Genomic DNA, 26,241 nt, shown 5'->3' on the forward strand with positions numbered 1-26,241 from the left:
AGTACTGGCTGTTGGATTAAGGGAATGCACTGCCATTGTGTCTCTTTGCATCCCGCTACAACCTCTCTCGACAGGTCAGGAGATGAGGATTGCAGGTTGCTATCTGGTAATGTTTTCCTGATCTCAGCTGATCATGACAACTCAGGGAGACATGATGATTGAGTCAGAAAGGCTTTGGGTTGCTTAGATTGCAAGCTCTTCTGGGCAGGGAACATCTCATCTTATATGTATGTACAGCGCATAGCGCAATGGGCCCTAATCATAATGGGTGTGTCTGGGAGCTACCTGATGTAAACATTACATATTTTTTTAACTGCTAATGCTCTCAACAAAGTGTGTAAAACATGCCTGATTACACATTTAATTTAGATTTAATGAGACCTTTAAAGGCATATTAAATAATTTAGAATGGAATTAAGCAATGCAAAAACGACAGCATTGCATCTTTGTTATCACAGCCCAAAGGTGTGCTCACAGGCAAAAGGCTGATGGGAAAGGACTTTAAGCAGCTAAGAAGCACAGCAATCAACCTGAAATGCACAACTTGGGGTGCCCCATTGTTCTGATGAAATGCGATTAATACATAAATGCCTGGAAAGCCATTAGATCAGGGCATTACAGACACGAGTGTCAAAACAACTCTGCCACTCACCCTGCTAGTGCTGCGTGGAAGCTAGGCCCCTTGGTATTTACATGCTTCAACTGCCTGCCTCTACCCTTAGGTCATACTCAGACAGGTGCAATTCCAGCTGAGTTGTGTATAGTATATTGAAAAAAAAGTATTAAAAATTGTCAGTTTGTTGCTTTAAATTTCATCTTTTTTTTTGTTGGTCCTGGTTGCAGGCAAGGTGGCTTTGTAGGGAAGCCTGCAATCTGGGCCTTCTACCAGCAGTCAGTTTGTAGACAGCCAGCTCAAGAAAAGTGGATGAGTTGCGCCCCTGTTTTGAGAAGCAGCCTGCTTTGTTTTAATCTGTTTTGAGGTTCTTGTGTATTATCGTTCTTAATTCTAAGAAATAAAGCAGTGTTACATTGAGACCTACCAGCAAGGGTATTTATGTTTTCATCTAACTTCTCTGTGTGTATGCGACAAACATAACATTGCACCCAACAGTCAACTTAGTTTCAAACCAGGGTAAACTGCTCTAGTGCAAATTGCTACGCTCTGGCGTAATCATGTCCAGACTAGGTGTTTGCATCATGCAGCTATACAGGTGGGTGAAATCCCAGCTCAGAAAAGGCCTCAGGGGTTTTTGGTCCATCTGAATCTATTCCTTTAGCCTCTTTCCACCGCCCACTCCTTCCATTTTTGTTGTTCTTCTCTGTGTTCTTTCATTTGATCTGAAAATCCCTTAAAGTGCAATGTGGACGCTCCTACTTCTGGCTGCTTTATATTTTATAAAGAAGAGGGAAAGCTGTAACCAGCAGCAGTTACCCTCTTTCAGGCGACAGTGGGGAAAAACGAATCTTGACTTGTTTCCACTGGGAACTCAGGGAAGAAAAATCAGTAGCAGAACCCTTTGTGAGGCCATTTGGAAGGCTGCAGGACGTGCAGCTGGGAATGCCGACAAAGAGCTTGCTAGTAAATAACAAAATAACAGGATCCGCCAAATGGGAGAGAAGGAAAAACAAAACAAAACCACCACAAAAAACAGAGGATGTTTTCTCAGGCACAAAGTGCCTTTTGTTACTAGTTACTGCCATTGCCCTTCTGATGTTCAGGTGTCAGCGGCTATGGATTTTCTTCTCCAGCACAAATAATATCGCTGCTCCAACTCAAGCTAATTGGCCTCATTGTTGCCAGCCTCAGTGCAGAGGCCAAGATTGAATGGGCCACTGAGACCAAACTCCCTTCTTACCCCAAGGGGTGAGTTCCTGATCGAATCAGCAGGGGACCATGAGTGGAGAAAGTTTGTGCTGATGCACCTGCCCATGAGGGGGAGATAAACAGAGCTCCAGGGCTGGTAGCCTGACACCTTCAGCAGCGACGATGTTGCTACAGTAATGGCTAAGGATTTTTTTATGGTATTCTCATGGACTGATTGTATGTTTGACAGTGCTTGATTTCATACTTGCTTAAAATAGAGCATCTGTCTCTCAACAGAGGTGAGCTATTAGATGCTGAGCTGGTAGCAACACCTATTATTAAGGTTGCTGGATACAGTCCATTATTTTCAGTTGCTTATAACTTTGCTGATTTTTATCCATTTGGGCTGAAATTTTATCCAAGTGAGTCAAGTTAAGGCTGCATGTGCCATCTTCATTGTGGCATTCCCTAATGTTTCAGTGCTTGACTTTACAACCTTCCTGTTCTTTTAACGTAGAGTTGGGGGGTTGTGTATATTTAAATGCCAAAATAATGGATGCTTTTTCCTCGATGAGTGAAAGTCAAGCCCCCAAAATAGAATTTAGTAGTGCACAGACCTGGAGCTGGCCCACTGCACAGGGGTGAATTTCATCCCATTTATTTTGGTCCAGGGCAAGGACACTCCCTTCCCTGTGCATGTACTGCATGCAACTCCTGAGTGCTACTGACGTATAAACAATTGCCACTGTTATGAATCAAAGGCCTTCAATAATACCGCCACATGTAACTCGCAAAACTGTGTCACTTCTTCCTCATACTAATCTGTTAGTGTGTTACATACTCATCCCTTTCCCGTCACAGGAATTACCAGGTGATACCCCATTTACTAATACTAACAAATAATATTATTAAATACAGTTTCTACAGTAAGACAGGTGCTAGGTTGCAGTGCTGTCTAGTACACAGGGCACTGGGCTGGGTCTACTCCTGGCACTGCTGCAGAATTCCTCTTGGTCAGGTCACAGCCTTTGTGCCTCAGTTTCCCCTCCCTAATCTGTGTCTTGTGTATTTAGATATCCAGGACCTTGGGGCAGGGATTGTCTCTCACTGCATGTATACAGAGGGCCCGGCCCAATGGGGCCCTGATCTCAGCTGGGGCCTCTGGGTTTTGTATAATAAATGGTCATCAGCATCCTCTTAAGCACCATTGCCATTAATTAAAAAAAACCTAAAATCAGTACATCAAAACAGCACCCCTGTTCCCCTCCCCACCTTCCCACACACAAATCAGCAATCAGCAAACATCTTAAATCCAACTCCATTCCCACCCTCACATCTTCATCCCCTCCCCAAAGACCCACTCCAGCAGATGGGGGAGAAAGCACTGAAGGAGGTGCAGGCAAAGCAGGCTGGAATTTCCCATCTGCTCTTCCACACCCCTGCCACCACACCTTGCTGAGGGTTTGCATCTTGTGGCAGCATAATTCAGAGTCAGAAGAGCTTCTGCAGCATTTTACACTCGCATTAGAGCAACTTAGTGGGAGAGATGTTAACAATGAGGTCAGGTAAGCAGAGCAGTTCAAGCGTTGCTATGGAGTTTGTTGAATTAGACATAGAACAAGGAGAAGCTGGTTACATGAGCTGCCCCCGGCTATCTGCGCAGTGCCCTGTCTGACAAAGGGACACGCTAAGAAACTCTAATGTGCCTCTGCTACATGGGATTTTCTTCAGTCTTTTTTTAACCTCCACGAGCATTTCTTCTTTTGCCTGTGGCGAGAGGAGAGGAGACATCCTGCCCCAGCATGGAAACAAGGCTGCGGTGACAGTGTCCATTACAAAGATGCTGCCAGGGGGTGTATCAGGCCTAGGAGGCCCAACACAAGAGCATGTGGCACTGCTGACATTTACTAAAAATGGCCAGTTCCTGAGCCCTACCTTGCTCATTTGTCGCCGCTTGTCTCCAGCACCGATTTGCCAATGAGGTCCCTTTATAGGGATTACTTTGCTCCTGGCTGCCCAGTGGGATTGCTCCTCACTGCGCCTGCAATTAATCCAATGGGATTATTCTTTACTGCCAGTCTTTGCATTCACCTGCTGCAATCTCTCTTCATTGCCAGGCTTGGTGTTTGCACAATGGGAGCTTTCTTCACTGCGCCCCTAGCTGCAGATTGACCAATGGGTTTGGCTTTTGTTGCCAACCCTGGTACTATACACCTTTTGTAACCTCATCTTGAGATTCCCCTTCCTGGACAGTTCGCTCAGTTGTCCCTAAAATACAAAGCTTGGGCCAAACCATCGGTCACCTGGGCACAGCTACAGCTGAAGCCATGTGCTGGGTACCCATCCATCCTCCTAATGAACCTTCTGTGAACATGTGTCCCTGAAACTCAGGAATGTCCCCATTTCCAGGATAAATTCTGGTGTCCCTGAGAATTTTGCAAGATTGATGTTTTGTCCCATTAGTTTTAGCCTCTGTAGATTGTCAAGGTGGATCATTGGGCATAATTAGGTCTTGTCTATAAACTTCTAAATATGATTATTGTGGCTCATGTGACTCACTAATAATCCCACGGATGCTGCTCAGCGAGGCTTCTTCATAACTACATTGCATCTCATATTTGTTTCCAGGGATAGCTGGGGAAACTGAAGCCAAAAACCAGCACCACTGGCCTCACTTTACTCCCCAGAAAGGGATCAGGTCACCAGGTCAATGGAAGAGTGATTTGGGGGGGAATTGGTGTGTGTGTCTCAAACCATACGCGACGAGCACAAAATTTGTTTGACATCTCTTTCTGAGTAAGGTCAAGCTGTACTTTGCAGACACTGATTTGGGCAATAAGGGAAGCGGGGGTGCCTTCAAGCCCTCCTCTGGATTCTCTCAGGAAGGCTAGTGCCATTGCAGCACACTTGCTATTGCACTGACTGGGGAGCTAGCCAAAGAAATTAAGTTTCACTCCCTGCTATTTCTGACTATGTAATTATACCCCAACTGCATCCAGTCACCCATGCCATGAAAGCACAGAACCTATCTGCTCACAGTGAAGTACTTCTATTTTCCAAGGCTTTAAGGGCTTTCCCTCCACCTCCTCCATTATTTACTTATGCAGCAGCATTTGCTCAGACTTGGGAAAGTTTTCCATACGGATCCCTTGGGAAAAAGACATCAGAGAGCTATTTACTAACTGGCAACATAGAGGAAATACGGTGCAAGGAGCAAACCTCTTTATAGCCTCAAAGTTGTTTCCTGTTAGTGGCTCTCTGCACTGAAGGTCTCATGCTCTTGAGCTGAGTGGAAGAGGGTGAGTGACAGATTCATTCCAGCAAGTCTCTTATTTACAGCTGGGTTCAAGAATCCCTAAGAAATCATTCCATCAAATAGAGAGATGTTTATTCCACGTGCAGTCGTGTCTGGGTGCGTGGCTCTGCTCTCAACATCATTTACTCTTTATATAGGAATAGATGACCCTGGGGTTGTTTTCTTTAGCCTATCCATCATACACTTCTCTTCTGTGCTGGAAATAACCAGCTTGAGAAGGGAACGGTTCTGTGCGGGAGGCGGGGGTTTAATCTGTGGTCTCAGAATCAGTTATGAAGCAGCATCCAATGCTAGCAGCTGGGAATTCCCATCCAGCAACTGCTAATGGATGAAACACCAGACCTGCCCTGGGGTAATAGGAACCATGCCATTGCTATGGCTAATGCAAGCTCAGGTAATCGTGGGTGGATGTTTGTCTATTTTGAGCTGTAGATCTTGGATTCTGTGCCTGCCGCCATCTGACTGGGTAGGCTCAGTGGGCAAAGGGTGTGGGAGTACCACACCCCATTTGCCTAACTGTGCTGTCAGCATTTTGTGTGAGCCCAAGTCAGAAGGTCTGATCTCAAGCCCATTGAACTTAGTGGAAAGACCTCTGAAATGACTTCAATAGATGCTCAGCCAGGATCCTAGGGTGGGACTTGAACCCACATGCCACAGCGATAGGCTGGGTAGATTAGATTAGAGAGAACCCAGGACCTTTTGATGAGGAGATGAGCACGCAACTCAATCAGCGAGGTTACCTGCACCCAGCCAGGCAGGGGGGTCATTTTCCTGGTTAGCCTGCAGCCTTCAGAGTGAGCCCTCTCTTGCTTTTCCACTCTGACTGTTCTGCTGAACACTCCGTGAGCTAGGCAAACTCTTCCCATCTTGCTGCGCTGACGCAGGAGGTGAGCAAACAGAGGGGACGAGTGCGCAGGACTTCCTATTTGCATAGGAATCAAAGAGAACAGGCCATTGGGGGGTACATTTAGCTACGTCGGAACATGTTTAAGTACTGTACCTCAAGTGCTTTATTTAGTGTTGCTGGAGAGAGGACAAGTAAAATAACGGAGCTCAATGATGAGGCCAAGGTTCCTGCGGATACAGAGAGCTGAAACTATCAATAGAAGGGCTCAGAGTGATTTTCATGAATCAGCCTCACAATGTCAGACCCTCTCTGCTGGGAGGAAAGGATTCAGAAAGTGTTTAAATGCTGTCAATCTTTGTCTTGGAAAAGAGAGTCCTTGGCTTCCCTGAGCTGTTAGTCATCACCAGTGCCCAGCATCAGCTCCACTTTGATGGAAAATACCCATTTGGTCTCCTCCCATGAGCAGCACAGTTCCATCCAGTCAGGTTTCCAGGCACCTGCAGAATCCTGTGCTGAGCCTGTGATAGATGTTGGGTTGCTGTTGAGCAGTGCTTGCAATGCTCATTCCCCTACCCCAGCTCTACCTGCAGTGCCCATTGTCTGTCCATGATTTGGCTTTCTGTCAAAATATCCAGACTCTTCAAAGAATTTTTGGAGACAAATACACCAGCCACTTATGTAAAGAAAAGCTCATTTCCCCCTTTTCAAAAAGACCCCTCCCCCGCCAGCTCTTAAACAGAGATAGACACACCTAGATGCATGCACATGCCAGCACGGATGCCTTCATACAGAAAAAGATGCATGCATAAACACACATAGCTTCCCAACCCACAGCTGATTAAATGTATAATGCATATGTGATGCCTTAGTGCAAGAGTGAATTTCAGGAGCACTCCTCTATCCTTGTCTTTTCTTTGATCTCTGATTCAGCACACCTCAGCTCCATTGCATCTTTGCAAATGCAGGCACCAGCATCTGGGTTATGGAGGTGTTGTTTGTTGTGTGGGTGAGTGTGGTGGAAAAGAAAGTTTTGGATCTAATGAAATCTCTTAAATTATTTGAAGAATAAAAGGCGCTCAGTGTGCATGCCAGGCAGACCTGGAGGAAAAACAGAAGCAGCTAAAAAGAGACTACTGGGCATATTAAAGAATGGTATTATCAAGTGGAACAGACAAGACATGTATATAATTCATAAGTAGTGTTTACTCCTTCTTCAAACAACTCATAGATCACTAGGACACAAACTCCTAAGATGAGTAAACAGGGAAGTGAGAAGAATGTATGATAGCATCAGAGGAGACATCTGGCATAAGGAAGCAGCAAAGGACTTATCAAAGGCTGGGATCTAGATGTGGCTTGATGATGCTTCTTGACCTTTTGGAATAACAGAAGAGGTTCTCGCTGGAAGCTCAGTGGAAGGAGGTGCCTAAGTTGTGCTGCAGAAAAGTTCTGTGATTTGACAGAGAGTTCTAAAGGCCTCCAAGCTGCATCACAAGAAGCAAGCCAATGGTGGTGAGGAAACTGGGAGGAGTTAGTTATTCTGGACAAAAATCTTGAAAAAAAATGTTAATTGTGGTGGTGGCAGGCTGGCCTCAGTTAGAGTGTTTTGGGTCTCAGACCAGTTCCTGAGTGAGATAGGAGTCTAATCATAAAAACCACCTGCACAAGTGGCTCTATAATGTATCCTCATTGCTGGCAGTCTTGGCAATGGAGCCAAGGACTGAATGGGGACCAAACTTCCATTTCACCTGACACGAGGCTCTCTCTCCACTTCACGCTTGAAACATGTTAGCAGTGTCAGGGGAAGGAGCTCTATTGCCCAGAGGAAGAACAGTCTCTTGGTTACGGCTCTGAACTGGGACTCAGAAATCTGGTTTTAAGACCAGTCTCTGATACAGGCTTCCTGTTTGTCCCTTGATACATTTGTGCCTTAACTCCCCATTGGTGAAGTGGGGATTATAATACATCCATATATCACAGGGCAAAAGGGGATTGCAAAGATGCATTTACTCATGTAGGTGAGATGCTCAGATACCAGGGTGATAGGCACCCATAATCCTCGTAGTAATGCCAGGACTCAATTGTCTAGGGCTTTCCATCAGGCATCTTTCTCCAGGGTTCAAGTCACACACAAAAATGCACTGATGAAAGTTCCTTCGCGTTTTCCTGTCTGTTCTTGAAGCAGGCTGACCTGTGGTCCGTCGCTAGGGCTGAGACAGCAGGATAGTAGGGTGACTGGGCTGGAGCACTGCTGAACCCGGCAGGGCAGGCCAAACTCATGTCTCTTCACGGACTCCCGTGAAGTCACACCAGATCCCTTGTGTGCTATGCAAGATCAATGACCCAATCTCCTAATTGTAAAAGGTTCACCACTCTGGTCTAGGACTGAAATGAACTGTCTGTCTGGGGTGCTTTGTGTATGGTCTGCAGTAAGTAAAATGTTCAGAGTTGCTTTGGTTGGCCAATGAACTCTCAATGGGAAAGCTGCTGTCTGTGAATCACAAGGTACCAAATAAGACTCTCAGTTATAGGAACAAGCTGGGTGCACACATAAAGCAAACCTACTTGACTGTGGAGGGCTCTGGGAGGGGTTTAAATCTGCAGCAATGGGCCACTGTTTAGCACAAACATCCCCCTAACCAGCCAGGCTCCCAAACAGGAAATCTCTCTGCTTTCTCTGGCAGCGCTTTTGTAGTTGTAATTCATACACCAACAAGCAAGATGCACAGAAAACCTGGTCTGATGAAGCTCCACTTACTTGTAACATAATGGGGATTAAAATTCATTAATGCCCTGCAAATTAAAGCATTAATGACGGCAACCGAGTTTAAATGAGAACCGGAGAAGTCAATCACCATGTTTTGCTGGGCCTTTTAAGTTTTCCCCACCTAGCAGCATTGTTGTCGCTGTTGCGAGCAGGCACTTTTTAATATGCTATGACAGCAGCAGAGCTGACCCCAGACAATAAACAGGGCCTAGTAGTTAAGCATCAGTCTGCCAAAAGAATGACCTCCAGCCACTAAAGAAGGGATGTTTTTAAAAACTCATAAGTGTGAGGAAGATTCATTTGCTTGCTCATTTAGCATATTAAAAGGGTATTATTGCTACAAACAAGAAATCTAAATGAGCCCCCAGTTGAAGCTTGGGCTAACACTTTAGATTAAGGTGGCGGGTAATGATTAACATGCTGTATGTAAACCTTTTATTGTTCATAAACAAGATGAGACATATTTTCTCTTATGATAAGTAATAGGACATCCATAATGAAGCTGCATGAAGACAAAAGGAGTAATACAAAGAGAAAAGGGAGCATTGGGAAATTACACAGAGCTGGCGGTTTGCAGCGCTGGTCGTCTGCACGGCCCAGCCAAATGCAGATTTTGCTCAAGGCTGGTTAATTCCATGGCTCCCCTCATGGTTCACAGCAGGCGCTGGACAGAGCTGAGCACTCTGTGTGTAGGATCAAGGTCGATGATCACCCTGCAGAATTTGCAGTGATGCAAGCGGCTGCTATGTATGATGTTGGGGTGTTTTTGTTTGTCACAAAGACTTACTGTAGCTGCATTTGGCTTTTCGATGACTGAACCTGTCAACAGTGGGCTTTAATGAACAGCAGACAATGGGACCTGTGGCGTGAAAGCCCAGACCCAGATCTGAACTTCCTCCAAGTTTGGTGGTGGTGAAGTCTGAGGCCATTACAGAGGTAAGAGTCAGCTGTGAAATTTGGAAAGTGGATCCCGATCTGAAATCTGAGGGGTGTCCAAACTGGACTTGGAATTCCCCAATGGCTTGACGATCCAGGTTCTCTGGGCCCACAGCTAATTAACAGGCATCTGTCCACACAGTGAGCTTCCAGCAAAGGTAGGAGAATGCAAAAGGAACCAGGGGAGTTCTACAATGCATGAGAAATGTGATTACTTGCAGCATGCACGATTGGTGCCCTGGCCAGAGATCCTCAAATATTTGAGGATTCAGTTTAAGTATCAAAATGGTTAGATGCTTCTATTGACCTCCTGCATTTGCAATAGTTGGAAAGAAATCTCCCCTTCTGGATTTGCGCCCAGCTGGAGGCACCATAAGCTCAGCCCTTCTGTGTTGCATCTCAGCATCTCCACTTTGAGCAGGAAAGAGAAATGGAAAAAATGCTACCTAGATCAGAACATGTGCCAGGCTCTTAGAAATTGTTGAGTGGCTGGGTCTAGAAATGGGGATGAATTGAAGTCCAGCATTCTTAGGGTTTACAGATGGCTTTCCTCAGCCAGACACTGCAAGGCCTATTAACTAATTTGTGGTGTCCCCTGTCTGTGTCTAGATTTACTGCATCTGCTTCCTATATACTGGAGACCCAAAAGAGCAACCCTGATAAAAATCTCCCCCCTGCTTGAATTGGTAGTAGCAGTGTCTCAGCTGAGTCATTTGCCCTTGGCTGAACTGGTAGTAACTGGGCAGTGCTGATCTCAGCTGGAACTGCTGTCTCTTTTGAGTTGCTAGGAGATGCACTGAACTGGTTTCAGTTGCAAGTCTCCCCCCGTAATCTGATGGTAGGATCTATATTGAGCCTATCTTAGCTGGAAGCCACTTTCTGCAGACATTGGAGCATCCTAAGGATAGCTCCATATATCTCGGATAGTAAGCCCCCTAATTCACCTGTTCAAATGGCCATTTCAGAACTTCTGGGCTCCTTGTTCCATTAGAAGGGTTTCCTCTCCTCTTATGCCTTTGCAGAATCCATTTTGCTGGGAAACCTGACTCGTGAGACTTTTGTATCTCACCTTCTAAGTAGATTTGTCAGCCACCCAACAGCGACGCCAGCTCCAAACCTGCTCCCTGGATTTAGGAAAGCATGAAAACAGCTGAGGGCAAAAGCTAACAGGTCAACTTAAAGCTGTGAATCTTCCCCTGTGCTATTTTCACAGCAGAGAAGGGAAAAGGGAAAGCTCTTGCTAACACGCCATGACTGGGAAATGAGATTGTTGTTGTTTGTGTTATTAGATGTGTGCTTATAGACCTCCTGTGCTTTTTAAACAGATCTAATTAGAGGTTACTTCATGGGGAGAAAAGGGGTCCTCTCAGAGACAGTTGTCCTCATGTCGAATGATAGCAGGCTGGTGCTGCTCTGAAACTTACATGGTCCTTCCCTCTCCTCCCCTATTTGAATACAAGGACATTAAGGGAAGTGGAACCTTTGAGAGCTACTGTGACTGGGAAATCACTCACTTTAATTACCCCTTTACACTGTATTTATCTCAATGAAAGGGCTCCTGCTCCTTTGTCACTGACTGGCTGGGTTAGCAAAAAGAACCAGAAATGATCTATCTGCTTATTTATTTATTTCAACAGGACCATGTCAGAGATATGTAGCCTCTGCCTCCTGAGCTTTTCACTCCGGCTCACAAGCTTAGACATTTTGCACAGCTCCTGGGGAGGGAAAGGCGGTCTTGTGGCTACACAGCCAGGATTCTTAGTTTCTATTCTCAGAACTGTCACTTATTTTCTGTGTGATCTTGGGCAAGTCCCTCACCACCCCTATCTCTAGGGGAAGGGGCAAATAATAATACTGGCCAATCCCCTGGTGGGTGAAGCATCATTCCTTATGCTGAAAATGCACATTAAGAGCCTGGAGTGAGAGGCACAGAGTAATCCAAACAGTGAGCATCCTCAGCCACATCAGGACAACCCCACTCCTTTGGGAAACATCCAGCAGGAGATTCAGAGCAAAATCTTACCCCTTTCTTTATTGATGCACTGGGTAGTTTCTGATTTCCATTTCTCAGACCAGCCTGGTTCTGCCAATAACTCCTACACTGCATGGAAGATGCACTGGTAACAGATGGAATAGCAGAGAGCACTGAAGGGCATCAGCAGAACTGTATGTGGGGAGCCCAGGACTGGAAAAGCAGGGGATGGGGATAGGCCAGGACTAGGGCAGGAGAACAGGACTGACACATCACAGGGCACGGCAGGTCAGGATTCAGGTGCATTAGCAGAGAGTTATTTGGGGGCCTGTCATATTCTGGGGTGCAGTTCAGACCAGTGGGGGATTGTGACACTGCCTGCCCTGTACTCCTGGGTACCTCAAACGCTTTGCTACTGTAACTCTTTTCCTGGGAGGTTCACAGTCAGCAACAAGCCTGCAGGTCACACCTGGAGTGTCTGCATGCTGCATATACTCAGATCAGCAACACTGACTCCAGCCGCCTGTGAATAGCATAACAACCCCACCCTGGGTTGCAGCAACCTTGGTTACTACTTGCAGGGTGACACCAACACACTCTCAGTCCCAAATTTCCCTAGAACATTGTGCCGGAAGGGTCCAGCCCTCACTTGGGCCACTCAGGGAAGTAATAAGGTTCACTGAACCTTTAAAGAGACAAAAACAAATTACAGCTTAACTTAACTTAGCGGGTGTAAATGCACCCTTCCCTTCAAACACAGCACTGAGTAGGCTTATGGTAAAAATAAAACAAATTTATGCATAGGATTGAGTGAGTTCAAGTATAAGAAATGAAGACAGAAAGAGTTACAAGTAAAACAAAATAGGGTACGCTTCCTAGTGGCTAAGACTTAATTTAACAAGCTACAGTCTTTGTTCAAGGCAGATTTTTTCCCCCAATCTTTCTTCTTTCCAGCCATGGCTGATTTTTTCTCAGAAGCACAAGGGGCTGGTCTCGTTCATCTTCCTAGGTGAAAGATCTTTGCCTAAACAGATTTCCCATCTCTCTCAGCTTGCAAGAGCTCTGTTCCCTTGTATCTATCTCGTGACAGAAGCCAAAGACGGCTTCTGTCCTTGCTTATATCTTCCAAGGATCAATGACCTTATTTCAAGAGGCTGATGAACCTTATGCTGTTCTTCCACTACTGTGAACTTCCCATTCCCCTTCCTTATTGCTATGTAAATGGGGCTTCTACTGTTTTTGGTCACACCTTGCTTAATTTCATTACAGCCAGGCAGATAGCTGTGATGTTCCCTCCTCCTCGAGGAAGGAGAGATCTGTTTCTCCATTTCTTTGGCCACAGACTATAAAGTATATTATTAAAGAGTATCTATAATTCCTTATGTAGTGTCAATACATACAAATCACCAGCATATCACAGGCTTTCATAAAACACCTCACTGGTTATACTTCTGTAGTACAGTTATGGTGTATACAATCAGTTGATTCCATTATCACTTGAGGTTCAGACCCTCATCTTTATAGCCCAGATAAAATTTCTGTCTCCTGCTGGAGAGAAGATGCCATGTGGGCTTCTCCCCTGCTTAATAGCTGTGTTTACTTTCTATGTGAATAGATCGTCATTGTTTCTGCCTGCTGACTAGGCTGGTCAGAAAAGCAGACACATGCCTTGGTTTACGGGCAGACCTGTTTACCAACTCCCCCTGACATACCTGGCTCCAACACATTTTAGGCACCATTCCAGGATATAGCCATAACTCTTACATGTAAGACACATCCCACAGGTATGTTAAAGTTCAGTTAGTGATTAGTTTTCCACTGATACCTATTAGTTACAGATTATAACACTGTGTTAGATGTAGTGAGTTTGTCAGGGCTAGCAAGAGCTTCTGACACAGAGTAGTGAACCACAAATGGGCCTCTGTGTGATGGAGCCTCTCTGACCTTGGATTTAACCTATGTGTGCCACAGTTTCCCCATCTGTGAGACAGGGATAATACATCCCTGCGTCATAGGGATGTTGCAATGATTAATTAGGTAACATCTGCAGAGTGCTCCATAGTTCAGAAACAAGTCTGTCCACAGCTGAGTGTTTATAGCTCTTTTCTCATGGAGTCCAACAAACCACTGTAGAAAACATTTGTCAAGACCTGAGCCTTCACCCAGGACCCAGATCCAACCCCCAACCTTTGTGAAGGGCCAGAAAAGCTCAGTTAGCTTTCCATCTGTCTCTGGATTTCTTGATTTAGGCCAGGAATAGCACAAATAAAATAACCACAGGGGAGGCTGTTCTTAGGCCAAACCAAGATTCATGGGTAAATAGCCTGAGCTTATGATGTTTCTAACCTCAAGAGGATGAAATAACTTCGAAAGGAGTCTCTGGACTTTCAGAGATGGATCAAACTGAACCTCCAAAGCCTTTATCTTTGCCCATTTGCTACCTTGATTCCAAAAGAGTTTGGGATGGAACCATGTTGGGCCAGCCACTGTGTTTGTGTTTGTGTTTTAAACCATCAGAAAAGCAAAGCAAGAGAATAGCAGAGACCTGGTCAGGAGCTCCTACCTGTCTGACTTTGCTCTGCACTTCAGCCACTCAGGTGTCTCAATCTGGGGGAAATTGGAAAGGGTGGATGAGCTTTTGTTAAGACTCCAGGCAGAGAGGCAATTGCACAGCTGTGTGGCAGAAGCAGCAGCTTCCCTTGTGGGTGTGAGGCTGTTACTGAGGGCAGGTTGCATTTTCCTTGCCAGGGAAGCACAAAAGGGTTTGCAAGTCTCCCAGCCCCAGCTGAGCCATATTACAAGCTGATATGGGGCTCTGACAAGAAGGAGGCTGCTGCAGCTCTTAAAATTCCATCCCATCAGAATCTGCCAGCATCATCCATGTAATGCATGTGCAAACGTACAGAGAAAGGTTCTGTGCACACTGTAACTTCTCTAAAACAGTCCCCACACTTTTTAACCCTCCCCCCCAGTTCCTGGAGTTGAATCTTTTAAACAGAGAAACAGATATTGAGGCCATGTGACATCCATGCCTGGCCTGGCTGCACAAGGGTTTCTAGCTCAAGGTGCTCAGCCCCCTCCCTTGGTCCTCTCTGCCACAGCTCGAAGATCCCTCTGCCCATCTCCGACGCCTGCCTTCTCCCTTTCCGTGGCAAAGCCTTCTCTCCAAACTTGGTATTGTTGTCTTCAGTCCCTGTGGCAGGCCACTAACTCTTTCCTGCCTGGCGTAGTGTGGGTCATTTGCCTATGCCACTGCACAAAATATAAAACATCTATAGTGGAGCTCATGTGTGTGAGATAAAGCACGTGCTCTCCTATATAGTTGCTTATCTTTTTCACCGCACTCTGCCCACTCGTCCATCTATCTCAGAATTTACCTTAACACTCCACACCTCTGAACAGCTTCAGATAGATGGCATTTAAAAGGACAAAGCAAAGGAACCTGCCAGGTTATTGTTTCCTTATCTCCCTTCCAATGTGGATTTCCCCTCCCCAGTCCTGGATCAGTAGCAGATTTAAAATCTCCTACCTCACCACCAAGGCTAGAAGTGTGTTCTGAGAGCCACTGGCCAGAAATTGATTTCATATCAGTAGAGCAAGCTCCGAGTCTAATTTAACCCTTCTGCAAAAGCCAGTGCCAAAAATCAGTTAGCGTCTCTTGAGTGTCAAATCTACAGGAACATGCAGTTTTTGCACAGGTACAGAGCAAACTAATGCAGCCACTCTTTGTGGGAGAGGACTAGCTTTTCTTTCAGGTCTTATCACTGAGTATTAGAAGCTTGTAACTCCCACTATATTGCATAAATCTAGTACTTTTGTTGAGTCCAATGCCTGGGTGCAGTACAATGCCTGGGTGCAGAGTTCTGAGTGTGTACTCAGCCTGTATGCATAGTTCTGAGCTCACTACAGATGCAGTCCGTATGCTGTCCCCACTGAATTCCCTCTAAATACAGCATACATGCAGAGCTAACTGAAGGTGGTGCATGTTTGAGTCAAGGCTGGAGCCTGAGCAGCTGGAAGAAAAACTCCTGAGTAAGTAGAAAAGACCTCTCTGGGTTTTCAGAGTTGGTTTGACAAAGCTCTTGCATAGCCCAAAGAATACAAATAAATCAGCCCCCTCACAACTCTTAGCTACATTCCCTTCCTGCACTTCAAACATCACCCGCTCTAAGCAAAGCCAAGACCTTCCTAATTCTAAAAACTCCTAGCTCAGCCTCTGAGTACCCCACCTCCACACCTTTTCTCTCTGCCTAAGTGTAGCCCAGCCCCTTTATAAAGAAGTTCTGAGCTTAACTGGGCTCAGCTGCACCTAAAGGCCTCTCAGCTGAGCTGCAATGACCCAAAGTTAACTCTGAAAACCCTTGCTGGGATTTAACTCCAAAAGCCCCAAACAACAGTACTGAATGGCTCAGCGTGGAAGCACCCCAGAGAGGTTACCTCATGGCTTCAGCCCCTGCAGGGACACATAGAGGCCTGTACACCTAGGAACATCGCTGAGCTGGCTATATATGCAGCAGGAGCACAGAGTACCAGCCCTTCTCTATGCATTTGTAGGAATCACTGCAGACTGCAAGGGCAGCGCCATGCAGCACTCACAGCTGATTAGAAGGGATCTACTTGGTGATAGTGGAAGAAGGGGGGCTGGTTCCCTTTTTGGACTGAACGGCAGAGACAGCTGAAGGCATGATTAGAGCCATCCTCATGAGCAGGATGGGTCAAGGACAGGGAGAGCCCTGGAAATGTCCCAAATGATTCATGGTGATGATTTCCCCGGGTGCAGTCAGCTGTAAAGGCCAGGAGAGGCGGCAACCCCAGCAGCGTGTCATGGAGGAGTGAAAACTCCATCTGCAGGGCAGAGGCATGGAGATACATGAATGGAAAACAGGCAAGCAGCAGAAAGGAAGGGGAAAGAGAGAGAGAGCAGCATGACTCCCTTCCAATCCAGTCCCCTGACTGCTGCTGTCTGCAGCAGGGCCAGTGTCCAGGAAGTTGCTTTCCAGTGTGACAGGGCTTTTTACGATTGACCCTAATTAAGAAGTCAGTCCACACGGGCTGAGTGTGTCACTCAGGTCAGTGAGGCAGCTGTTCAGTGCCCGGAGACTCAGCTGCCCCAATACAGACAAAACCAAGGGCAGTGTTTGTGGCCAGGAGGAGTCGGAGGTGTGGCCAGCCAACTCCCCGTGATGGAGAACAGAGTCTCAGTGTTCCCTGGGAGCAAGGTTACTAGTGCAGCATCCCCTTGGGAGTCTCCATCACACACAGACCTTCCTGGAAACCGTCTCTGCCAACACCATCCAGACCTGGGAGATGTACATCCACTGACTCCTCTGCACCTGCTGCATGCCCACCCCAAGTCCATCCGTACTCTCCCTGCACTAACACTAGCCCCATTCTTCACCAGTGTACACACACACACTGACCAGCATGCTGTACACACTGCACATGCCTGGGCACTCACCTAATCATACCAACCATCCACTCCCTACACCTGCGCTAAAGATCTGACCCAAACCCATTGAAGCCAGGCCTCCGAATCTAATCAGCACCCTTGTGCACACCCACCCACACGCATCCCCCTCCCACCCACATGCTATTAACACACATGCCACCCATTTCAGAGGTGAGTAAGCAGTTCAGAATGTCCCTGCAGAGTATGGGATAGAACCCCGGAGTCCTGATTCCCTGCTTTCACCATCTCACAATGTCTCCTCCCCAGGTGAGTTTAATTTAAATTTTCTTTCTTCCCCCATTTTATTTCTGTTGTTTTCCATTTGCCAGTATAAGCCTGCAGAGAGAAGCAGCAGGGTAGGTTGCACAGTGTAATTAGGCAAAACTTTCCCATTCATTTAACAGAGTTTAATTTCTTTCAGGGTAACATTAAAAGGCTAAACTTAGAAATGAAGGAAAGTAGATGTTCCTTGGACAGTCATTGCGGTCTGAGACCTACACACATAACACCACAGCAAGATTGAGCTGTCTGGCGTCTCTCGCTCTCCATCTGCATCTGGACCACATGCTATAATGGCTCTTTCAAATGTAGACCCAGCATACTTAAAACAAAGTAATAATCCAGTGCAAAGGAATAGCCTGTATTGCTTTCTAGACCTCTGTTGTTTCTCAATTAGCGTGGGATGGCAAACAATTGACCTATCGCTTGTAATTCCTATAGGGTGGGATTTTTATAGCACCTAAGGAATTTTGGAGCACAAGTCCCATTGAAAGTCAGTAGGAATTATGCACAAAGTCATTGTCCTCACACACAAAAGTTGTATCCCATTCATTAGATTGGTCAAGTGAAAGCAGTACTATCCCAGAGTGTGGTGTAGCTATATGAGTATAAAAGTACAGTACAACTTAGCTTGTTTGGAATATCCCACACCCAGGTGTTTGCTAAAGCTATCATTTCTAGGACTGTGAGTGACGTTCAAAATACATTCTTCAAGATACTCTTTTTACTTCAAGCAAAAACAGCACACCCAGCATAGTACCCAAGCTACGCACCTATCAGCATCCCTAGTTTAGCAAGCCACGATGCCCAGCCAGTGTTTATGAGTAACCCTACAATAATAGATCTGTGGGCCCAGCCCAGTACTCACAAAGAGCCACACAGTAATGAACCAGTGTTCCCAATCCAGTGCACCCATGAGCAAATCTATGTGTGTATCTTAGCACCACAATAACAAACCAATGTGTATCGCATGGCTGAAAAACAGCATAACTACGGGAAAAGCTTTCCTTTTGCAGCATTGGAGGGTCTCTGTTCACGGCAGTGATTTTATAAAGTCATTCAAACATTATGAAAAATACCTTGTGGGTGAGATTTTTATCCAAATAAATCATGACCATAAATGTACGCCCCTGGGACAGAGCCCAGTGCTGCTCCTACGCAGCCACCTGCCCCATTGGCAGGGCTTGGATCAGCCTGGCTCTTACTCAGTACCAGGAGGGAACACCAAAGTTACTCTTGGGCAATGCGGTGAAAGATGTTCATGCACCCACGTCCAACAGCCCTTACATGGAGCCCACACTCATGGACAGAGACGTGGGGCCTTTGGAAGTGACAGACGCAAAAGGAGGGTCAGTTTTACATACAACTCTACTACATTTATTGTTATTTATATTGCAGTGATGCACAGGGCTCCAGCTGAGATCATTCCCCATTATGCTTGTCACTGAACAGCTACAGAGTATAAGAGACAGAGAATCTAAATGGACACAGGGGAAAAAATAACCATTTTACAGATGGGGAAACTGACACACAACGCTGTTAAATAGACTCATAGACTCTAGGACTGGAAGGGACCTCGAGAGGTCATCGAATCCAGTCCCCTGCCAAATACTGTCTAGACCATCCCTAAAAGACATTTATCTAACCTACTCTTAAATATCTCCAGAGATGGAGATTCCATAACTTCCCTAGGCAATCTATTCCAGTGTTTAACTACCCTGACAGTTAGGAACTTTTTCCTAATGTCCAACCTAAATCTCCCTTGCTGACGTTTAAGCCCATTGCTTCTTGTTCTACCATTGGAGGCTAAGGTGAACAAGTTTTCTCCCTCCTCCTGATGACACCCTTTTAGATACCTGAAAACTGCTATCATGTCCCCTGTCAGTCTTCTCTTTTCCAAACTAAACGAACCCAATTCCTTCAGCCTTCCTTCATAGGTCATGTTCTCAAGACCTTTAATCATTCTTGTTGCTCTTCTCTGGACCCTCTCCAATTTCTCCACATCTTTCTTGAAATGCAGTGCCCAGAACTGGACACAATACTCCAGCTGAGGCCTAACCAGCGCAGAGTAAAGCGGAAGAATGACTTCTCCTGTCTTGTTTACAACACACCTGTTAATGAATTGCCCAAGGTCACACAGGGAATCTGGGGTTAGCCATGTTAGTCTGTATCCACAAAAAACAACAAGGAGTCTGGTGGCACTTTAAAGACTGACAGATTTATTTGGGCATAAGCTTTTGTGGCTAAAAACAACACTTCTTCAGAATCTGTGGCACAACAGAGAACTGAAACTATCTCCTGTGTTCCAGCCCAGTGCTTTGCCCACAGGAACATCCTTCCTGTCCCCAACAGTTCGGCAGAAAAGGGCCCATCTTTTCCATTGGGGAGCTGGGTTTTGTTAATCCCCAGAGATGGGCAATTAAATACCACATTCTCCCCTGTGAGAAAAAGCACCAAGACCACCATGATCTTCTCATCCACCTCTCATTTCACACCCCTAGGCTGCAATTCTGTTCCCCTTTCATTTCCCAATGCCCTCTGATGCCCAGGGGGAAGTATGGTGTCTGTGTCCATCTCCTATCATTGCCTGCCCTGGTGCTTAGGATATATACAAAGTCTGTTCTGCCGTTCATCTGCACTTTCCACAGAGAAAAATTTAAGACTGCTAATGTGGGGGAGGGGGATTTTATTTTATTTTATTTTATTTTATTCAGCTGTTATTAATACCCAGTTTGATTCTATTTGTTCCATTTTATGGCTTGTCTTTGGCAACTGCCTGGCTCTAGAAACAATTTTATCTGAGCAGGTGAGGCACATTATAAGTAAATGTTATATTGCACATTGTATTTTAAGCAAATTTGAGACTTTCCTGATTAGGTGCCTGCTGCAGAGATCCTTGTTCAGTCAGATAATTGCAGGCTGAATTCTTCATCCCATTCTTTTTCTTTTCCCCCTTGGCAAAATGGCAATCTCGCACAAGAACATCAGCAGACAAAAACCCTTGAAAATAACTCTCTAGAAGAAATCTAATTTACTTTTTAATCTGGTTCGGAAATTTGCCAGCAAAATTCCCACAGACAAGCATAACCATTTATTACTACTTATCATACCAGCTGGATATCCACTCCTGATTTGGATAATGTAGCAGGGAGGAGAGGGGGAGAGAGAAATCTTTTGATACATTTATTTGATACTATCTTCCCCCCGATAAAATTGGTAAACGGAGGACATTGCTGTGACCTTAGCCATTTCAGCTTTACATATTGAGAAGTACCAAGCATATGTAGGTTTCAAAGTGGTAGCTATGTTAGTCTGTATCAGCAAAAAGAATGAGGAGTACTTGTGGCACCTTAGAGACTAACACATTTATTTGGGCATAAGCTTTTTTGGGCTAAAGCCGACTTCATCGGATACATGCAGTGGAAAATACACTAGGAAGATATATGTACACAGAGAACATGAAAAAATGGGTGTTGCCCTGCCAACTCTAATGAGACTAGTCAATTAAGCTGGGCTATTATCAGCAGGGAAAAAAAAATTTCGAGTGATAATCAGGATGGCCCATTTCAAACAGTTGACAAGAAGGTGTGAGTGGGGGAAAATTAGCATGGGGAAATAGTTTTTATTTTGTGTGATGACCCATCCACTCCCAGTCTTTATTCAAGTCTAATTTAATAGTATCCAGTCTGCAAATTAATTCCAGTTCTGCAGTTTCTCATTGGAGTCAGTTTTTGAAGTTTTTTTTTTTGGAGAATAGCAACTTTTAGGTCTGTAATTGAGTGACCAGGAGGTTGAAGAGTTCTCCAACTGGTTTTTTAATGTTATTATTCTTGACGTCTGATTTGTGTCCATTTATTCTTTTGCATAGAGATTGTCCAGTTTGGCCAATGTACATGGCAGAGGGGCCTGAAGACAGGAAATGTCACATTGCCCATCTTCCACCCAGAATCCCTGCTCTGTATCCTCAGCCCCAGGCTCTCACTGTTTGTAATTCTTTGTAATTAGATTCTTTGGCTGCCTAGCCTAGCTCAGACACTGAAGTTTACACATAAAAACTTTCTTTTGCTCCCTCTCTCTCTCTCTCTCTTTCAGAACTATGCCTCCTGTGGGAAGCGTAAATATAGAAAAATGACAACATGTGCATTAATGCTCGTTAGAATGTCATCATTATATTCTGCAAAGTGTCTGCTGAGGAGATCCCTAAAGGACACTTAGAAATGAAGCAGCTGCTCCAGATTTGTTCCAGCTCACATCTTGAGGAAAATGACATTGAGATAGATACAGCATGGCGAGTATCTTCGGAGAACGAGGGTAGGGAGAGACAAAGAGAAGGGGACCTGTTTCCATTTGCACAGAGTCCGACAGAATCATTGTGGTCTCTGCACGCTCTTCCCATCAGGCTACTTGGTGTTAATTAAATGTTGCACAAAACAATTGAGAGGACGCTAAACTTAGAATCAAGCCAATTGCAGTGAAATGTATTTGAGCCCTGCGTGTGATTCATGTATGTAGAGGAATCATCTTTATGGTAACTTTGACCCATGTCAGAGTGTATGTGTCCCATCTCTTTTGCATCTCTGTAGGGCATAGATGAGTCATTATTAAGCTGCCCTACCAGGTCAGCTGTGGATTACCCTTATATAGAGGAATGCTTGAATCACAGAATATGAGGGTTGGAAGGGACCTCGGCAGGTCATCTAGCCCAACCCCCTGCTCAGATAGCATATAGCAGGCCTAGGGGTTGTGCATGCTACTCCAGTGATTCTGTGCTGTGTGCCACCTCTGGGGAGGAGATAGGGGGAAGGGGGTCTTACCAGCTGGCATAATTTAGAGCAGCCTGAGGCTGCTCCAATTTATTCCTGGTGCTGCACAAGCCACCTTTCCTATCCTCAAACTAATTTGAGTCCTGTGCTGAGGATAGTATAACCAGGCTTGAGTACCTGGGGTATGTCTCTCTCTTTAAAACATATATAGAGAGGTAGGTAGAGCAGGATATGAACCCCTTGAATTTTAATTGTCTCATAAATAGTTAAACTCTGACGTCCATTGTGAATTCGACATCATATGCACATACACCCATTCCAGAAGACCAGCAGCAGGAGACAGCCAATGCCTGCAGTAGGAGGAAACGACGCTGGCTGAAGAAAAATCTCCTTGCTCTGCTTCCAAATCCTCATCGGTAGGGGAACAGGGCACAGAGGATCCGCAAAAGGGACAGAGAGAGAGGCGACTGGGCCTTTATTCAGTCGTTTGATGTTCTTCTCTCACATGTTACAGTTCTGTCAGATTAGGCACAGGCTGCCAGACTGATCATCCCATTCTGTGTTGAGATACATGGACTGGATGGAAAGCTCAGGAGAGAGAAGGAAGTGATTAGCCCAACGTGCCTGTGCACTGAGAAGGGGAACTGACAAGGAAACGTCTGTGCACAAGACTAACTAGAGTGTTAGTCATGCTGCACGTAGGGGAGTCTGCAAAGGGGAAAGACAAATCCCAGGATCAAGGAACAAAGAGCAAGCCTGTGAAAGTGAGCATCAGATTCCAACATCTTCCCCTTAAACCAGGGTGATCTATAAGCAGGTATTCTCAAACTTCTTTACACCAGGACCCCCTTCTGACAACGAAAATTACTACATGACCCCAGGAGGGGGACCAAAACCTGAGCCCTGTGGCCCGGGCGGGGAGAGAGGGAGGCAAAGCTGGAGCCCAACGGCTTCTCCCCAGGCATGAGACCTGCAACCTGAGTCCCACCACCCAGGGTTGAGGCCCTCAGGCTTCAGTTTCAGCTCTGGGCAGTGGGTCTTGGGCTTTGGCTTCGGCCCCAGGGCCCAGCAAGTCTAACGCCGGCCCTGGTGACCCACAGTTTAAGAACTGCTGATCTAGTGTCACCGTTCTCTTTGGCTGAGCAGGCATTAGCCTCACCATGCCCCTGTGAGGTAGGCAACAATTATTATCCCCATTTTACAGATAGGGAACTGAGGCACAGAGACATGGAGAAAGATTTCCAAAGGACCATAAGGGAATTAGTGCCCAGCTGCCCTTAAAATATCTCAATTTAAGTTACTTGCCCAGGGCACCCAAGAAATGTGGAAGAGCTAAGAAGAAAACCCACATTGCCTGAGTCTCAATCTAACTCTTTAACTGCAAGGCCATCTTTCCTCATTTTTGCTTTGCAAATCTACTTCCCCTTATGGTGACCAGACAGCAAGTGTGAAAAATCGGGACAGGGGTGGGGGGTAATAGGAGCCTATGTAAGAAAAAGACCCAAAAATCTGGACTGTCCGTATAAAATCAGGACATCTGGTCACCCTATATCCCCTGCAGTATATATTTGCAAGTAATAATGTAGGAAACTAACTTCTCTGGTGCTAGGGGGAATGGGAAAGATCCCCTGTTATTACTTATAGTGATCATCTGGGGGTGGGGTTCGGGAGAGGGAGGGTTGTTTCCTCTTTTGCTGAAGGATTTATTTTAACATTTTTGATCTCCAAAAGCATTGCAAGTTTATACTCTCTGCCTTTGAGTCATGTTTAATTTTATTTTCTCTCCATTCAGAAAATAGATTACAATGGCAGATTGCTCTCCTCTGGGCAATTATAGCACTAGTTAGCAGTATACACTTCAGACATTGTTCGAAGAACATAGCCTTGGTTTAAGCTTCCATTAACAAATGTTTAATTTATATTTGCACTCAGAAAGAAGACTCCAAGGACCCAAATATAATGCAGCCCATCTCCCACTTCACAAGTCATCATAGCTGTTTAATAGAGATGTTCAAAAGTTTTCAACAGAAAATAGCCTTTTTTAATAATAAAGTTTCTTATTAAAAAAATTTTTGTGAAAAACCTTAAAAAATTCAGTTCAGAAACCCAACATTTTTCAGCTTTTGCAAAAAGAAACCAGGAAATTAAAAAGAAACAACACTTTTATGCTTTTTCTCCAAAATAAATTGATAATTTTACCAGTTCTATACTCAAGCTGTTTTTACCGCTATAAACTAGAATATTAATTGAAACAATGCATCACATTTTACTGTTTTCAGGCATTTTCAAGATTTGGAAACTTAGGGTAAGATCCTTAAAGGTATATAGGCTCCTCATATCTAATTATTTCAATGGCCATTAGAAGCTTAAATCTCTTTGTGGAGCTGGGCCTAAGGGCTTGTCTACACTACTGCGTGGGGTCAATTTAAGATATGCAACTTCAGCTACGTGAATAGCACAGCCAAAGTCGACATACTTAGATCTACTTATCGCAGTGTCTTCACTGCAGTAAGTCGACAGCTGACACTCTCTTGTCGACTCCGCTTGCGCTCCTCATTCTAGTGGAGTACTAGAGTCGACAGGAGAGCACGCAGGGGTCGATATATCGCGTCTAGACTAGACGTGGTAAATCGACCCCCGCTGGATTGATTGCTGCCCGCCAATCCGGTGAGTAGTGTAGACAAGCCCTAAGAAACTCCCTAAGGAGCCAGTTTCACACATGTGCAAACCCTAAGATAATAAACCGTTCCTTACTTCACATTCTATGCAAAACACACGTATGTTGGACCTGATCCTCAGTGGGTGTAAATTGGTATAGCGCCATTCACTTCAAGGGAATGACACTGATTTCACTAGCTGAGGCTCTGGCCTTATATAGAGAGGGGTGTGTGTGTGTGTGTGTACGCGCATGTGTGTGTGTGCGTGTGTGCAGTCTACACAAATGCACATCCACCTAAATGTTCACTGCAATGACAATCTAGAAAATGCCAATGCTCATTTATGTCTTATAGACTCATAGACTCAAGGACTGGAAGGGACCTCGAGAGGTCATCGAGTCCAGTCCCCTGCCCTCATGGCAGGACCAAATACTGTCTAGACCATCCCTGATAGACATTTATCTAACCTACTCTTAAATATCTCCAGCGATGGAGATTCCACAACTTCCCTAGGCAATCTATTCCAGTGTTTAACTACCCTGACAGTTAGGAACTTTTTCCTAATGTCCAACCTAAATCTCCCTTGCTGCAGTTTAAGTCCATTGCTTCTTGTTCTACCATTGGAGGCCAAGGTGAACAAGTTTTCTCCCTCCTCCTGATGACACCCTTTTAGATACCTGAAAACTGCTATCAGGTCCCCTCTCAGTCTTCTCTTTTCCAAACTAAATGAACCCAATTCCTTCAGCCTTCCTTCATAGGTCATGTTCTCAAGACCTTTAATCATTCTTGTTGCTCTTCTCTGGACCCTCTCCAATTTCTCCACATCTTTCTTGAAATGTGGTGCCCAGAACTGGACACAATACTCCAGTTGAGGCCTAACCAGCGCAGAGTAAAGCGGAAGAATGACTTCTCGTGTCTTGTTTACAACACACCTGTGTTACAACACACCTTGGTTTGTGTTAGTTTCTGAGATGTTAAGGAAACTCCATTTTGTGTGTGCGCCCACACGGGCGTAAGGGTGGGGACCTGAGTGCTTATAAATGATCCCTCTGGGAGAGGAGAAACACCAGATTTCAGGACATTGCCATCTCCAATTGTATCATAGTCTCCACTGTGTCACGAAAGAACAACCATACAATGGGCTGCATATTTGTGTGACTAACTCTCTCCCTCGTGGCTGTTTGCATTCTCCGTGAAAGCCTTGAAATAAAAATGCATAGAGGCTCAAGGGCACTTGCTACAGAAAGGAATGAGGTTAAGAATTCTGATTGACCGTGATGAGAGCCAGAGCCTCACGTTGTTAACCAGAGTCCTAGCTCTCTTCCCCCTGACCGTCATCTAGCAAAAGAAAGAGTATTGTCTCCAATTTCCCCATCTCCCAGAAAGTCACATTATGCTAAGTACAAAAGTAAAAAAGCAGAGTTTTTCTATTCAGGTAATAACAGAAGGCT

Source organism: Gopherus evgoodei, chromosome 19, assembly GCF_007399415.2.
Source record: "Gopherus evgoodei ecotype Sinaloan lineage chromosome 19, rGopEvg1_v1.p, whole genome shotgun sequence".
NCBI classification, from domain to species: Eukaryota; Metazoa; Chordata; order Testudines; family Testudinidae; genus Gopherus; species Gopherus evgoodei.